The sequence below is a fragment of the Dreissena polymorpha genome, chromosome 6 (assembly GCF_020536995.1).
Source record: "Dreissena polymorpha isolate Duluth1 chromosome 6, UMN_Dpol_1.0, whole genome shotgun sequence".
In the NCBI taxonomy this organism is placed as follows: domain Eukaryota; kingdom Metazoa; phylum Mollusca; class Bivalvia; order Myida; family Dreissenidae; genus Dreissena; species Dreissena polymorpha.
The window spans coordinates 104,578,551-104,593,501 of record NC_068360.1 but is presented as its reverse complement, the minus strand read 5'-3'; the positions used below and the strand labels follow the sequence as shown (position 1 = coordinate 104,593,501).

Below are 14,951 nucleotides of genomic sequence, written 5' to 3'. Positions count from 1 at the left end.
TGTTCTGGAATGAAACTCGTAGGAATTGGACTTTCGAAAGTGTACTATTGAACCACATCGTGGTCCCAATTGTGTCACTGGATTTTGAACATACGTAGTTCATCTAAACAGAATCAAAATACAGAACGGTATGTAGTATACGTAATATAGAGTGAGATATGTAAATTCCACGAGGTTAAAACAATTGACAAGAACACATCTTTTCTGAAACTACGTCACTGGCCTTGTTTTATCATGTGGATGGTGCCCATTCCCCTGATAGTGCTTATTATTGATTACGACTCATTAATATACTCTGGTTTAAGACTAAACTATCAAAATGTCGCAAACACATGTTATATATATATGATTTCGAAATGTGTAAAGGCTTATTAAAATAGTATTAAAGAAAAAATTAACTCTCACATGGGCTCAAACCACTGACCCCTGGAGTAAAAGTCTAACGCTTACCCCACTCGGTCATCCGTGCATATACAATGAGTGATGTATTTTAAACTTTATATAAGCAATCTTCGTAGTGTCACAAGATATAGCGACAACAACAGAATTCTTCAAATTATTCAACCGTTTCGAGTCGCAACGCTTTATCAGGTTTTTAAATCGTCAAAGGATGCCTATAATGGATATTTTAGAGCATGGTAAATGTTCAATATTACTGTTTCCTCACAAATATCATAGCTACAACGAAAATTTGCGAATCTAAAACGTTTTTTTTTATAATTATTTGTCTGTTTATCAAAACGTAGAAAGGTCAATTAAATATACAAAAGGTTTGTTTTAAAGAGTTTAACTTACAAAATAACATTTTGACTTGTTACTAACATTACTACCATAACCATTTATAATAATTTTACGCAACTTTTTGTACGTTACTATAATATTTTAATATCTAAATAGTGTGATTGTTCTTCTTACAGATTGCAAATGAAAAAGCTATACTTTTTTCAATTCCCTTCCGTTGTGTGTTCTCATTCTGATTACAAATACAAAACAAGTGTCATCTATAACAAAAATATTCTTTTTCCTTTTATACATTTAGGAAGTAAATTCAAACTTAAATTAAGTTGTAAACAAACATTTATATCATTCGGCTTTTTACAACAAACATTACAACTACTTCCTAGTAGTGAAGGTGATTAGAAAATAAAATTACACTTTATGATGCTAAATCGTATTTACAAATCACGAGATGTAATTGATACATTTTGTTTCATTTCATTTTACCTAGGAAAATTACAGCGCTGGTAATCTACTTAGCATGCGACTGGGAAAAGGCAGGAATACGCCATCTTTAAAAACTTCACTAGTTGTTTATTTAATTAGTTTCCTCGATTGTATAATACTAGCTGACGTTAACAACAATTTACAACCTTGATAATGTTTCTTCAGTTGCAGTATTACAATCTAAACTTTATTTTATACACTGTAAATTATAAATTGCTTATTCCCCTTACCAGTACGCGGCTACTGCTATTTTCACATCCGTTGATGTTATAGTTAGGCTGATATATCGATAATGGTTCTGCTGAAAAGTTCTTTGCCAAGGAACGAAAGTCTAACGTTATCAAGTAATCTGTACAGTTCAGTAACCTGTTATCTGAAGGTTTTAATGAAACATGTGCTCTCAAGTTAGCGTTGACATAAGTCATCAAGCAAATCATCGAGCTGTGACTGGTAGCTGTAATAAAAAGAAATGTGCAATTCATTAATTAAGAGCGAAATACTGCCATAAAGCAGGTGTAGATAAACACATTGTTAACATATCTTTGACAATTTGAAATGTATTGTTTTCAACTGTTATTCATCAATAAATATATGTAAATATTAATCTAAAATATGTAAATTATAATCTAAAACAATAAACCTAACATGAATATGTTTCTTCTTTGAAAGTTTTTAAGTGAAAGAACCGTTATTTAGTTTTAATTTAAAATGTTATTTTAGTTCAAAGGGTTCAAAAACACGAGCGTACACAGAACATTAATGGCTGAAATTAGAAACGCATTAGCGTTTTTGCCTATTCACAGTTCTCTTTGAACATCCGTTCATGATAATATCGTCTTTGTCAGTATTCAAAGTTTTTTAGCTGATTATTCGGTCACTAGAAAGTGATAATGTACTCTGTAGTATGTACTATTTTTTTAACTATATGAAGTTAAATGCTTGGGGGAACATAGACGAATGATTATCCTTACCTTTAAATGACACCACAAGCAATATGGTAAGCCACACGTGTCCAAGCATCTTGGCGAATATGAGTAAGGTATCGATCTACGGACAGACATAACACGTATTTATTTCAGTTATCTTTCTAAGGCAATGAGGTATCGATCTACGGACAGACATAACACGTATTTATTTCAGTTATCTTTCTAAGGCAATGAGGTATTGATCTACGGACAGACATAACACGTATTTATTTCAGTTATCTTTCTAAGGCAAAACATTGTAACATTCGTTTGTAAATCATAATGATTTAAGATGATTACATTTAAATAAACGTGACATTACTTATAACAAGAGAAACTCGTATACTACGTTAAAATAGCCTCATTATCCGTCAACGATGCACACAAAAAACTCTCGTTTATTAGCTTAACGTTAAAAATCCTATTTCCATTCTTTAAATTGTCCTTATAAACCAACACTTTATTACATTTTCTAATTAAATAAGGTAATAATAAACTGTCCGCAATTATTAAAATAAAGTAATAATATTTATAATAGTAGTGAACTGAAAAGTTTGCAAAAGAGGACATTTATAAGCTGATTCAAATTATATCTATATTTAGCTTAAGCTAAACATTATTAGCATATGGAAGATAAAATCATAGATTTAGCAAAAACGTAGCGTTGCAACTCAGTCTCCGTCTGTTACAGATGTATTTACATTTGTTCCTACCTTCTCTCCGCTAAATTCGCCCGTATCTGCAATTTTGTTTGTTTAGGTTTGAATCAACGTGTCGAATCATGAATACTAATTAGGTCGTTTTCGTACTTTACCGTACTCGACCCTAAAATAAAAATCGCTATATTGTTTGTTTTTACGATTTCAACAGGATTTTCAGCGATATCCTAAATAAAAACACGTTTTCTTACGATTCTACCCATAAATATAGCTATGAACGGGGACTTTAATAGAAAGGCTGAAAAGTTCCTGCATAGAATAAAGTAGTTTTCTAGGGTTTAACCAAATTGGTGTTTGGTTCTGCCATCCGGGTAAAAGACTATTGCAATTATTTGCGTGTACTCGTTATGTTCTACGCGGGTTTTTAAACTAACCGTTTAAATTCAATGCCCGGTGTGTAAATTTGGTTTAGGTTGTATAAGATTTAAATAGCACAGCTTATCACAATAACAGTACACCCTAATTAGAATAAAACTTATAAATAGAATTACAAAGATTGCTAGCCTTTTATATTTCTTCATTCACGAAGTTTAATCACGACAACCCGTTGTTTAATAAACCGTTAATTTACAAAATATTATCTTCAAAGCTTACTTCATCAAATGGTATGTTGAAGACATATATTTATCTATTTATATAGTTTAAACTGATAATCACCGTAAAGCAATTGCTCGAAGACATCATTTCAGTACTATTACGAGTTTTCAAGTGTTACGCAGTTTAGCCAGAAAAAAAGATTTGTTTCCATTATGATTTATGGTGTGTTTTTTGTCGTTTGCAACAAACTCAACAAAAAAGTTGCATCTTAGTTATGGAAAACATAAATGAGTCTCGCTCCATGTCAAGATTTCGTAGTCAGGGACGTCAAATTCCGCTTTCATGGTATTTTGAAGTATTTTTTTAACGAAAATCCAGTTTAGGCTGAACGAGCCGTCACTGATTAGCCGGTGCAGACTGCACATTCGAAGCTTGAACAATACGCATATGCATTACGTCCGGTTTTCCCAGTTCTCTCATCACATTTCACTTGAGCTTCTTTCCTAAACAAACTGTATCTGTACATATTATGTACGCATAATTAAAATAATTAGGCGCAGGGCTTCATGTCACATCTCCGGTGTTGATAGCTCCGAAGATACCTGTATGGGTATCTAGCTTGCCTCGTAATACATTACACATCACCACGTGCCAAACAATGCATAAGCTCAAAGTAATGTAAACATTTACGTTTTCATTTGTTTTCTTTGTGACTATTAAGCACCTATTGAAGGATACGTTGACTCTCAATATATATTCACTTCTCCTGTCTTTGAGTAACGAATATAACCTTGACGTAAATGAGTATTAACCATCATGGTTTGTATGTTATCGTGTATTTTTAGTTATGAATGTTACGTTATGCAATCAACAAGTGGTCGTCACCCTTCATATACAGAATATGATTGAACAATGTTACAAGTAAAATCGAAATTTTCTTTAATTTGCACCTTGACTTTTACTATTTATATAGTTATGCTTAACTCTTCCTTAATCTAATCTTAGTCGTTTTGGGGCGAAAAATAAAACAACACAATACCAAGTCATGATTTTTAACTATGATTTAATTGATTGTGGAATGATAGTTAAAATTTTAAAATAGAAATGTGCAAACACAAGGGCAACTCATACGTATTTGTTCGCAGGATCGCCATTTCATTTAATTGAATCTAAAGATAAAACCCGCACATTTTATTTCAAAACATAAACATCAAATTCAATAACAAAATGGTACGATTTTACATTGTACATGAATACAACTTAACACATATAATAGAAGCAATGGAAACTGTATAAAATAAAATACAATAACATTTTTATAATATTTTCTTTTATTTTTTAACTACAATATATACTTCAAAGACTACCCTATGCTCTTTTCTTATTTCAACATAAATGTTTGTTTATAAATAAGTAATGAATTTAATAATTTGAACATAATATAAATTTAATTTAATTAAATAAGTACATATTTAGCCTTTCGAAATACAAATCCAAAAGTTATCATTTTCACCCCTGGCAAAGGTAATATTTTGTCAACGATCATGTAGTGGAGCAGGGTAGAAGTTTATCGTCTATTACAATTCAATTCATACAAATAAATTAATGTACGCAATACAATGTAACTTCCCTTTCTTATCGTTCATTTAATAAGCAACTCAATAATTTAAAACAAAACAAATACAGAATAATATTTTTCAATAACAGAAAATCCATATTCGAACCTGCGAAAAATAGTCACAACTTTTCATGCACAATTGTATGTTTAACCAAACATCACATATATGCAGCATCATGTGATAAACACATACAAACATTATATGTGATATGTATATACATCTTAACAAAAATAACAGCAACATATCGTGGCCAGCCTATGTGTGATGTTATCTTACGAAAGTTATTAATATAAATATAATAGCAAATTTACTACGTTCCGTACAGATGAACATGATCTTGAAAGCCTTGAAACAGCAAGTATTGGCTGGAATCGAAATGAAAAAGACTATATTGCACGAATGAGAATAAAGGAAAAGGAACACATCTAATGAGAAAGAGACTGTGCGCTTGTCTTAGAATTTGAGTAGCCTTATAGAAGGGAGATCAAATACCATCCATCCTTGATAATAAAGTTAGAGAGTGAACCGGCGCCATTTGCGTGTACTTAAAATCTGTTTCCACCCAGGTCAACACGAACATGCGGCAGGCTAGAAAATCAATGCCAAATGCCAAGGATGTGTGTATTTACAGCCAATTGAAGAATTATGAATCTGTTTAAATATCTGCTGTTTGAAAACCGAAAGTCCCTAGTTATTAACAGAGTCATTATGAGCTAAGGCATGTCACGTTTTACAGACATTATTTTTTGTGTTCCGTTCCTTCTAAAATTCAAGAGAAAACATCTGATGAGATATATTAGATTATTTCTTGTCTTCGATCCCAAACTGGTTCCGTTTGTTTTATGCCGAGTATACCGCTTCGTAGCTCATATTCATTTGAATCCTCTAAACGATTCGAAATGATTTGCATTAAAGTTTGACACATAACACCAGAGGAAGCAATCGAGAAAAATGTCCGCACATATGGTATGGCAACGTTTCAAGCTATTCCCCTTCAGGTCATTGACATATTTGCATCGCCTGTGAACGTCTTTACTGCAGCCGTATTGGCAATTCTCAATAGAAGGGGCGTATGTCTCGAGCCTGTGAATGCGAGCCAAAACAGAAGAGCGAACCCCAAGCACAACAGGTGAAGGCACAGCGCTTGTGATTGCTGAAATAATCGTCAATATGGGGTTTAAAAGATATTTGCAGCTTTCTGCATAAACCAAAACACAAATGCATACGCAAACAATATATTCAAATAGGATATATTTATTATAATTTAAAGAAAACGGTATACGTTGCCTCGTATAGATCATTAAGTGTCAAATACAATGGTCGTCATGCTCCATAGACGAGACCGGTTTGAAGCACCTAGTACACGTCCACTCGGCTATTCGTCTCTTGCAAAAAATGTCGACTTAAATGACTATTTTTCTTCATATACGTTTTATTATTCCATAAGAATAAATTTACATCATTTGCGAATGTTGGTAATTAAAATTTAAATGGAAAAAACATTTAAAATAAAATTCGCAACTTTATATTAAAAATGAATATTAAAATATAAAATGTTCCTTTTATATTGTAATTAAATGTTAAATTCAAATGTACTTGAACTTTTTTCAGGTTTCATAGAGCACCTAATGAAGTTGATATTATATGTCTAAAGTGTCATTTTTGTAACCGGCATATGTCAATATCTGAATATCGAAAATCATTGCAACGAAATTAGATGCTTGGTTCCCAGGCTTCTTTGAATTATTAAAGTAGATGCCGAATAAGTTCAATGGCCTATATCTGAGGCAACATACGCTTAAACTATATCAACACTTTGAATCATATAGCCCATATAATCGAGTGTCTGACGGTCGAACTCCGTGATAAAGAAATAATTGTGTTTTAAGCAAAGGCATAACTGACAGGGGTATTAAAAAAAGCTTTTTCTTTTTTTCCGTTTCAGTGACTTTATTCATTACGTTATGTATGCACATACAATCACATTACAAAGACAAGTGTATATATATATAAATATATATATATATATATATATATATATATATATATATATATATATATATATATGTATATATATATATATATATATATACTTATGGAATAAATGAAGATGAAAAAGGTGGTATGTTTTGAACAATAGAGGACACAAACCTAAATAAGTAAAATGGCATATAAGAAAAATATTAAAACATGTTTCTTCTTTTTTCCCTGAAATTTAATAATATATTATTGAATTACAAAATTATCCAATTTCTGTTTATGTTTTTCAGTTTTACCCTTCCAGCTTGCGATTATCTCTTTGATTTTAATTTTAAATTTCAAATATTCAAAAAATCTATCAAAAATTGGTGGACATCGATGATATTTGCATTTAAATATAAAATATTTTCCTAGTAACACAATACAATTGACCCAGTTTGGGCAGTTCTTATTGTTTATAAACATATTACAAAGTGAACTACATTTATAAGACAATCTGAAATCAGTATAAATGCTAAGTTGAGTTTATATATATGCCTCAATGTTGTTCCACAAATGTGAATATTAGGACAATTCATAAACAAATGCATATTTGTTTCATCAGACATTGAACAAAAATCTCGAAGACTAGATTCTTCAATGTCATATTAAAACTTAAACCGATTTTCGTTGTTAGGAACAATTTCCATCAGATATCGATTGTGATTTGAATATAATTAGTAAATATTAATTCCCAATGTAACTGTTTATTAAAAGCATTTCCCATGTTTGTTCTTGTTTTTTTAATGTTTATTCTTTATTAACAGTTCGTTTGTAAATTTGCATATTTTGGTTGTTGGGGTAATTTTATTAATTAGGTAACTGGGTATTTATGTATGACTTCTCTTCATTGTTCTTTTTTTTCTTTCAAGAATTTTGGTATGAAACAAACTAATATGTGATATTTTTATAAATCAGAACGGGGCAAATCATATAATTCTTGAAGTTCTGCGAAGGTAAGAAAATGTTTGTTCCTGTAGTTTAAGATATGTTTAATTTGTATAATACCTCGATCGAACCATATTTTGTATAAAATAAAAATAAATAATAATATACTCGAATTGTTCCAGAGTATATATGTCCCTATGATTGTTTGATTTTCTTTATAGTTCGCGCGGCACCATCTATTTAGGCATTCATTTAGAAATTTAGATTTCAATTCCAAAGAGTCTTAACTCCAAAAAGTTTGATGATTTTAGGTTGCATTTAAAGATAAATATATCGTCATTATTTTCAAGCATGTCACTGTAAATTCTTGCCCATTTTGTAGTTGGTTGATATAGCATTCTTTTCACTCAGCTTGATTTTAGCGCGTCTATAAAATTTTCGAGATCAATCATTTTGAGTCCCCCATTTTTGTACTTTTGAACAATATATGTCTCGCGATTTTATCTGGTTTATAATCCCAGAAAAGTGTAAACATTGATTTCTTTATATCTTTTATAATTTCACTGTTTTGATTGTTTAAAAATTTTAATGGATATATAAGTTTAGGAAAAGCGCATGTTTTTAAAATTGTTATTTTTGCCATTTTTCGAGGCAATTTTTAAACGCTTTGATTTTTGGTTTCATGTTTTACTCGGTCATTTCGTCAGTTTTATTCCTACATGTTATTCCTAATGTTTTTGCAGTTTCCAATGTCCAAGAAAAATATGTTTTTTTTATAGAAAATAATGTTTGAAAATTTCATACGTCCAATGTGCAGAACAGTGCATTGATATGTATATAATCTTAGGCCTGATATTTTTGAAAAATTGTCAAGGGTTGCAATAAGGGTTTATAATGATAATATGGATCCATCCAGGAGGATACATGCGTCATCTGCGAATAGCGTTTGTTTAATTTCGGTATTTTAACCCTTATACGTGAGATAGTTTCATTTGTGTTTATTTTATTTGCCAATAATTCTATACAAATAATACATATAAAAAAAGACAGCGGACAGCCTTGTCTAACACATTTGTGTATGCTAAATTGTTCAGAAAAGTGACCATTGTTTGTTATGCATGACTTAGCATCTTTGTAAAACAAATTAATCCAATTAATAATTGCGGAGTTAAAACCAAATTTAATAAACTGTTCCTCGTGAAAGCATTATTTAGACGGTCGAATGCCTTATTAAAATCTAAGACAAAAATAGCCCATTTTCATTGTAAATATTCACGTTTGCATGAGCTTCTAACTCGCATCTTACATTTTCTCCTACATATATATCTACAATGGCCAACATTACATGTGGGTTGCCTCAAGGTTCACCTTGGTAAAACTGAATCAATTCTCTTTGGTACCAAACATAAGCTAAGGTCAAATCCCAGGTTATATATAATATGTAATGACACAGTTATAGAACCTACAACCGCAGTCAAGTATCTTGGGGCCAGTATTGACCAGAATTTATCATTAATCAATATGGCTCAGTCTGTTGTAAAAAAATATAACTCTAGGTTAAAGTGTTTATATCGTAAAAGCAAGTATTTAACCCAGCATACCAAGAAACGTCTTGTGATGCCCTTAATCCAGTGTCATTTTGACAATGCTTGTTCTATATGGTACAGTGGTCTTACACAGTTTTGGAAGAATAAACTTCAGGTATCCTAAAAGAAATTGAACCTTTTTGTGATTAATCGTGATTCTAGAACTTATATTAGCCAGGAACATTATACTTCTTTGCAATGGTTGCCAGTTGACAAACGTGTGGAGCAAATAATGCTCTCCCTTGTTTTTAAGATAAAAAAAATGGTCTATCTCCTGATTACCTGTCAGACCAGTTTACTTCCCAGAATTCTGTCCATTCCCATAATACCAGATTAAGTAATACAGGTGCTTTCTCTGTACCAAAGGTTAAAGGAAATGGGAAGAAGTCCTTCAGTTACTTGGGTTGCACATTGTTGAATAAACTACTATCTTTTATAACACACATGACAGTATTGTCATGTTTTAAATCTGCAATAAAACAACATCTTTTAAATAGAGTAGTTTTATCTATCTTAAGTTTCTTTGCTTTACCTTTTCCTTTACCCAATGTCTTATCATTTAAGATTAATAAACATTCATAATTAATGTGACTTTTTAATTATTGTTTGTTGTAGCAACCATTACATGTTTAACCCATCCAAATTCAATCTGTGATATGACGATCATAATTGATACATTTGTGTTCATTGATCTGAATCTCAGTATTATATGTATGTATTATTATTAACATAGTATTTAGTATTCTTTTGCTACTAGTGCCTCTCTATGTCGTGCCACCAACAACAAGGGCCACAATGGAAATAAGGGATATTGCTCTTTTTTGTGTAATCCTTGGCGTTAGTGTGCATGCCATAATGCATTATATGCATGTACTTTTTAATTATGATTGTTTTTTACTTCCTATTGTTTTATGTACATGTTGTTTTAATGCATTGTGTGTATGTATGCTATCTCCGAAATCTATCTATCTATCTATCTATCTATCTATCTATCTATCTATCTATCTATCTATCTATCTATCTATCTATCTATCTATCTATCTATCTATCTATCTATCTATCTATCTATCTATCTATCTATCTATCTATCTATCTATCTATCTATCTATCTATCTATCTATCTATCTATCTATCTATCTATCTATCTATCTATCTATCTATCTATCTATCTATCTATCTATCTATCTATCTATCTATCTATCTATCTATCTATCTATCTATCTATCTATCTATCTATCTATCTATCTATCTATCTATCTATCTATCTATCTATCTATCTATCTATCTATCTATCTATCTATCTATCTATCTATCTATCTATCTATCTCTATCTCTATCTATCTATCTATCTATCTATCTATCTATCTATCTATCTATCTATCTATCTATCTATCTATCTATCTATCTATCTATCTATCTATCTATCTATCTATCTATCTATCTATCTATTTATCTATCTATCTATCTATCTATATATATATATCTGTTTATCTATCTATCTATATTTCTTTTCACAAAGCCAGTCTGTTATGTGCCTAAACTGATTGGTAGTTTTTTTTAAATTATATTAGCAATTGTTTTGATGCTAATTTGTAATCACAATTATGTAGAGAAATTGGTCTCCAATTATTTAAAGCTAATAGATCTCCTTTTGGATATAACGTTATGATTCTTTGTTTTTGAATTTTTGATAAGTTTCCATTATCATAAGAATAATTTAGTGAATTTACTAGGTATTTCTGTTTACATCTCCAAAATATTGTATAGAAATCCGCAGATATACCATCGGAACTCGGGCTTTTTTATCTTTCAAGGCTTCCACATTCGTATTCTGTAATATGCTCTATATTATCAGAATTATTGATCCTATTTACATTGTTGTTAAAAATTACGAATGGCTGCTCTCCTCGATATTACTATCTTTTTTAAACAATTTTTGATAAAAACATTTTATATGGTGTATGATTTTCTCAGGATTTTCTTCCATTTTATTTGTTTTATTATTTTCTTTCAGACTTAAATTTTCCAAATTAGCGAAATATTTTGTATTCGTTTCGGCTCCCTTTCCATTCAGCTTTACTTCTTAACATATAACCTGTTATGTTATTATTATTAAACTGATGTAATGATTGTTCTGCAATATTTAATTGTTCTAAAAGTAAATTATCGTTTGTATTTGATATTTACTGATTTTCAATGTTTATAATATTTTGCAGTAGCTCATTTTCTTGTTTATTTTTAATTTTATGTTTATGACTTGAATATTTGACGGTTTTATCCCTTATTCTTCATTTAATGAATAAGGTGTTTGGGTTGGCTTCTTGATTAAACAACTAGATTTATTGCATTTTTAATTTTTGACTGATATTCAGTATCGAGTTGTAACGAATTGTTTAATTAAAAATACCCGGGACTCTTTCTTGGTTGTAAGTATTTAATATCATTTCAACAATAAAATAATCAGAACGATAACCAGGGTGTATTGGGCAGTCCGTCACGAAATTTAAGATATTGTATGAGGTTTAAAAATAATCTAGTCTGCAAAATATTGGTGGGTGTTAGAATGCCATGTATACACCTTTGAAATTGGATTTTGTGTTCTGAATATAACACTCAGATCATAAGTTACTATGATGCTAATTATTTAATTTGATGTTTTATGGTTAGAATTATCCCTTCCATTTAATGTGTTGCAGCTATAGTCTAAAGCGGCATTAAAGTTACCTCCAATTTATAATGTTTCGTCTTCGAAGTCTTTTATAGTATCCTCTAATGTGTTATTGAAATTGCAGAGATACATATGTGAGAAATCTAGTGCTTATTATTTTAAGTTAACATTTATTTTTTAAACGATGTGAAATATCATTCATTAATGTTTCCAATCTGTGTTTATTGTGAGATCTTTGAACGCTGTAGTATACCAGATTCTGCAGTACCGTAATGGCAGCGGTAATAGCCAATATGGCGGTGGTTATTTTGACTATTCTGGCATTGTCTATAATAACACAAATTATAAGAACACTATTTAACAAATTTAAGTTATATACTTTAATAGATTTAATTGTTATAAAATTAAGACATAGTCATCACAAGATACTTCTTAAAAAGCCTATTATGCTTTGTTTAACCATTCCTTTCTGGCCCGTTTAACAGACCCGCAGATCCAGCTGAAAAAGGCCTGAATATAAATGATGCTATGCATGCTGTAAACAATTAAATTTAGGCAATGCAACATTTAACACTTAGTCATCTCTGGCATAGAAATGACGATTGAAGGCATGAAGATGAGTTCGTACCTCCGCAGGCAATTTGTGTACATCCTATAGATCCTTTGTCCCTTGAAGTAGCACCGCATGCCAGTAAATTAGTGCTTAGTTCTTTCAGATACTCTACTCATTTGATTATTTCGAATGTTAGACAAAGCATAAATTTTTCGAACAAATAGACAAAACAAAAATCAATATCAAGATCAGAAATACACAAAGTAGATGCAATTTTGCTAGAAATATTGCTCCGTTGGTGGCATTGAAATAGCACAACTAATTATAATTTATTGGATTTTATTGAATTTATTTTGCACTTATCTGGTTTGGTTTTATCGCAATGCTGATAACGACCAAAGGTGCCTGATATATAGAGAATAACAGGTTACTGCCTGATCGTTTTGTAATATATCAGACGAGGCTTAGAATACAATAACGGCGAGGCTCGCCGAGCCGTTTTTTTTTTCGTGCCGAGCCTGATATATTACAAAACGATCAGGCAGTAACCTGTTTTTCTGTTAATCATACCACTGACACCACTCACCCCGTTTTTCAAGAAATAACGACAAATTATCACTACGCCCTGGAGCCGCTGCATTCGTTAATCGCGTATGACTCTTTCTAAAAATAGAATTGTACCTCAACACGAAAAGCGCCATTTAATGTAATTTAATAACGCTGTTTATTTCTCATTCTTCTTTAATTCTGCAACAAAACTTTAAGCATCAATACTATATTACACATAATGAAATCATATATTATACATTTTAAAGGCAAAACTTGATCACCGTTGTTACACGTCAAGGCCAGTGCAGTCGCTCAATTCTTCGCAGTGTGTCAACACGTGTAAAGAATTGAATGATGTTTTTATTAGAATTTTGAATATATACTGCGCGTTTGGTTTACGGTGGTGGTTGTGCGTAGATATTGAGGCTCTACACGTAAAGTCTAACTCCAAACAATATGCCATTTATTGGAGTTTAGCCAGGAAACTGTGTTGTGAAACTGCCGGGTGGGTGGGGAGAGAAATGTTCATTTCGGAAGTGTTGACAGAAGTGCATGAAACAGATGGACTTGCAGTAGAACATGATGCCAAAAGGTTAGAACATCTTTTTTGTGTTTGTTCGGTGGCTCGGTTTGACAACACTTGGATCCAGACGTCAAATGGCCAAAGTTGTCGTGATGTACAGGATCGTTAACAACTTAGTGGACATCAACGCCAGAAGTGTACTTATACCAGCAGGAGTGCACACCAGAGGCCATGCAAACCGCTACATAGTGCCATTTACCACCGTCAACGCCTACCAGTTTTCCTTTTTCCCAACTGGAATACGCCTCTGGAATGGTTTCCCAGAACACGTGGTCACTTCCCCGTCCATAGATGTCTTCAAGACTATGATGGGAGAGCTGTACACATAACTCTGGACATTAACCGAGAGATAGAGATTTCACTGTAATTGATTATTGACTGCACGTTTTTGTTTCCTGTTATTTGCATGATTTCGGTGGCTGCGATATTTGAGTCCCTTACTTTTTGAACAAGGTGTTTTCTAGCAGAATGATTGTTTATGTTTTTGTTTTGTTTCATAAAGGGCCATAGTGTTCAACATATTGGCTTTTTTTCCCACCAAATTTCTGCCGTAGGTACAACTGATCAGAACTGTCAGTTAAGGGCACGGTTCTTGTTTCCAGGTAGAATGGGCTATCATCAGTGCTGAAGCCAGTTGGCCTTTTATCACTGTAAAGTTTTTACATGTAAATAGAGTCCATATTTCCTAATTGTGGGAAAGAAAATTCTTAGGATATTTTTATTGGCATCTGATGCATTTGCTCCAATGCGGAACTCCAGAAATTCATTTCCTGAAGCATCTGTCTTGAGTTTGAATGGATTTCCTTAATTCTTAGACAGAACACCCTTTTGGACAAGACCTTTCTGTTGACTTTTTTAGCTTGACCCCTGCTTGACATTGACCTTTAGTATCCAATTGCTCAAAAACTAACATTTGCCATATCTGACTTGATACTGAATGGATTAACTTGAAACTTTGACACACACAGAGGCCCGTTTACTTAGGCAAGAACGATCCAGAAACCTTACTGTACTACATTACTGTACTACTAAGAAATTACT

The 14,951-nt window shown here is 31.7% G+C and overlaps 1 long non-coding RNA gene across 2 annotated transcripts in view; it reads right to left on the bottom strand.

Moving 5' to 3' along the window:
• Nucleotides 1–2,736, bottom strand: part of LOC127835092 (uncharacterized) — a 6,050-nt gene extending 3,314 nt beyond the window's left edge. The window contains exons 1-2 of one of the 2 annotated variants that reach the window (XR_008028344.1): nt 2,196–2,736; nt 1,455–1,678 (exon numbers count right to left, since the gene is read on the bottom strand). This is a non-coding gene — a long non-coding RNA (uncharacterized LOC127835092). The remainder of the gene's footprint in view (nt 1–1,454; nt 1,679–2,195) is intronic. The other variant, XR_008028345.1, reaches the window with a different exon arrangement.
• Between the last annotated feature and the right edge of the window lie 12,215 nt (nt 2,737–14,951).